This window comes from Triticum dicoccoides, chromosome 3B, assembly GCF_002162155.2.
Source record: "Triticum dicoccoides isolate Atlit2015 ecotype Zavitan chromosome 3B, WEW_v2.0, whole genome shotgun sequence".
Classification (NCBI taxonomy): Eukaryota; Viridiplantae; Streptophyta; class Magnoliopsida; order Poales; family Poaceae; genus Triticum; species Triticum dicoccoides.
Window position 1 is genome coordinate 607418470 of NC_041385.1, and position 3531 is coordinate 607422000.

Here is a 3531-nt window from a genome sequence, read left to right on the forward strand (position 1 = left end):
CGTTCGATAATGTAGTTCCAACATTTTTTTTAAGTCAAACTTTTGAAACTTTGACCAAGTTTATAAAGAAATTACTTATATCTACAATACCAAAGATAAATGATAGTATGAAGTAAGTACATGTTGTGATGAATCTAATGATTGTTCCAGATGTAAATGTTTTTCTCCACATATACCTGGTCAAACTTTTCTGAGGTTTGACTTTTCAAAACATCCATATGCTTATGGACGTGACAGAGTCCCTAACTAGAGAGAGAGAGAGAGAGTGAAAAAAGTGCGTGTGCGTGTGTGAAAGAGACATGGACAACACACGATAAAAGTAGAGAAAAAGCGTGCATGTCTTATGCAAACATATCACACATGCATCTTCGACAACGGAGGCAAGGTGAGGAGATAGTGTGTGGTTGTTTGGAACCAAGAGAGCAAGACCCCTAGCATGTGGACAAGAGGGGTCTGAAAAACAAGGGAGAGAGGTCGAGAGAGACGTATAGAGAAAATGTAGACATGGGGAGGAGAGAGTGTATGTTTGTCATAGAGAGATCCCCTGGAGATCGTGATGGGACTACATGGGTGGGAGATCGAGTGACAAGGTGTGTGCGCGATAGAAGATGCCCCGAGAGATATCGAGATAGATGTATGGATGGAAGGAGACAATACGTGTGTTCCTGATGGCTAGTAAGAGATAATCATACTTAGGAGGGGGGAGTGCTTGCGCCTATGATGGAGTGAGGGATTATTGTACTTAGGGGGTGCGTGTCACATGGAGAGAGAACAAGGGCGGAGAGTGTTGGATGGGTCTATATGTATAGCGCGAGCGAGACATGTGTATGTGTGAACCGGGGAGATATAAGGCCAGTTTGGCTTGCATCCTGAGCATCTTTTGCCTGGCCTGGGGTTGTGGCTGGATTTCATGCACGCTTGTTTGGTTGCTACCCTGTGAAAAAGAAAGCCCGCCTGGCCTGGGTTCCCTTGCACTTTAATTAGCCTGGCTGAACTCCAGACACTTCAAGTAGCCTGGCCCAGGCGACCGATTTTGAACGGCTGGCCGTGCCTGGTCATGCAGCCACGAGGCTAACAACAACATGGATGGATATTAGCATTAAATAATTGATGCATGGATTGATTGATGGGACGTTGATGATTTGCCTGGCCCGGGCATGAACCAAACGCTTCAGCACCACACAAGCCTGGCCAGGCAGAAATATTTTACATCTCACGTCCACACAAGGCAGTACCGGCCATCAAGGCATGAGGGTCAGGTCCAAACTGACCAATAAAGTTTGAGAGAGATTGAGGAGCCCCGATAAGGCTGAGTGGTGCGTCAGATAGCTGAGAGGGGAAAAGAGATATTCCATCCGCTCGATAATGCAGTGCATGTAAATTTTTTAGAAGTCAAACTTTGGAAACTTTGATCAGGTTTACGCAAATGTTATTTATATCTACAATACCAAAGATACATCATACAAAACTGCATCTCATGGTGAATCTAATGGTATATGTTTGTCGTACTAGATGTAATTCTTTTTCTCCACGTACATGGTCAAACTTTGTGATGTTTGACTTTTCAATAAATCTATATGTTATGGACCGAGGAGAGTGCCTCAGTCGAGACAGATCAAGTGCGTGTGAAGGAGAATGAGTAAGTGTGCAAAAGGAGTATGTGTGTGAAAGAGAAAGTGACAACAAACGATAAATTAGAGAGAGAGTGTGTGTTTTTTCATTTCTTATGCGAACATATCATGCATGCATCTCCGAGATGGAAAAGCAAGGCGAGGAGATACACGAAGATAGCTATTGTGTGATTGTTTGCAACGGAGAGAGACACCCATGTAGCACATGTCGAATAGAGGTCTGGCCAACAAGGAAAAAAGGTCGAGAGGGACACATGGATGGCATGGACGCATGGGGAGGGAGCGAGGGTGTGTTTGTGATAGAGAGATCCCCTCGAGATCGTGAGATGACTATATGGGTGGGAGATCGAGGGAGTGCGTGCGCGATAGAAAGATGCCCCGAGAGAAATCGAGATAGACCATGCACATGTTTGTGATGGAGACTAAGATTAGCTAGTCATATACATATAGGGGGGACTGCGTGTGCCTGCAATTGAGTGAGAGACCATCATATTTGGCTAGCTGGGCATGAGATTGTGTGTGTGTGTGTGCATGTAAGATGGAGAGAGAACGAGGGAGAGAGATAGAGTTTTAGATGGGCCTATCGAGTGCGAGTGAGATATGCATGTGTGACCCAGGTGGATGGAGAGTTTGAGAGAGGGGGGAAGAGCTCCGAGACGACATAGTGGTGCGTGAGAGAGTTACGGGCAAAGAGCCAAGGAATTTGTGTGCGTACGATGAGTGCACCCAAGATATCTAGCTTGGACTAGCTAGAGTATCATACATAGTGTGCGAGAGAGACCTATAGATGGTGTATATATGCATGCGAACTAGAAAGACCCCCCCCCCACCACACACATACACACACACAAAGAGAGAGAGAGAGATGGAGAGAAAGGGAGAGGGACCAACAAGGTTTTTGTGTCGGATGCATGCGACAGAATTGAAGATTGTCAGAGAGAGAGAGAGAGAGAGAGAGAGAGAGAACAGGAGTCTGGGAGAGGGGGTCGCGTTTTATGCATCAAAGACTGATATAAACCATGTTTCGATATAAACTTGCATTCAAATATTTAAATTGGAGAACATGTTGTCTGCAATCCACACATGAAAGTATATATGCGTATATCAAACAAGTTCATTAATTTGACTTTCAACATGTTCATGGAGTACTATAATACTGTACAACATGCTACTCGATTGAGGTGTTCAATTTTGGATTTAGTTCACTATTTTGACCTACTGAACGAGCTATTCGGATTTAGTTCATTTTGGGTTTGATTCACGTTTTTGAGTGGGTCAACTATTTTTCATATAGTAAATCGCTGGCAACGAGCATGTAAAAACACATTACTCCCGAGCATCATCTCTCCATCTAAAAAAGAAGTGGCAAGCTAATATTTCAAAATTTGATTCGAATCGACTTGGTAAGGTAGACGTGGATGTTCGTTCTCCCAAAATTTGAACGAACCGTTAAACATCCTCTCTGCTCGGTGGAATTCGCCCAAGTAAATAAATGGGAGACGCGAAATTACCGTCCTATGTGGGACACACATCAATTGGCCCGTTGTACATCGAGGGTAGGTTCATAGCTTCATCCAAGCGCGCCTTCTCCTCGACCGAAATGACATGTGCCGAATAATTCATAAACCATGGTCGGCAAAACACACTCTCCTCGCCCGAAATAGCTCGCGCACACTATTTCAAAACACGCTCTCCTCGCCCGAAATCGCTCGCGCCCACTATAGTTCAAAACACGCCCTCCTCGCCTGAAATCGCTCCTGCACACTATTTGGGGAGAAGCAAAGTTACTCTACTATCCCTGACCCTTAGTACACAGACCCAAGCCGAGAAGCCTATAGGCAAGGGTAGAACTGTAACTCCCCTCACATTTCAGACAAATGCGTCCGTAAGACATGGTTCC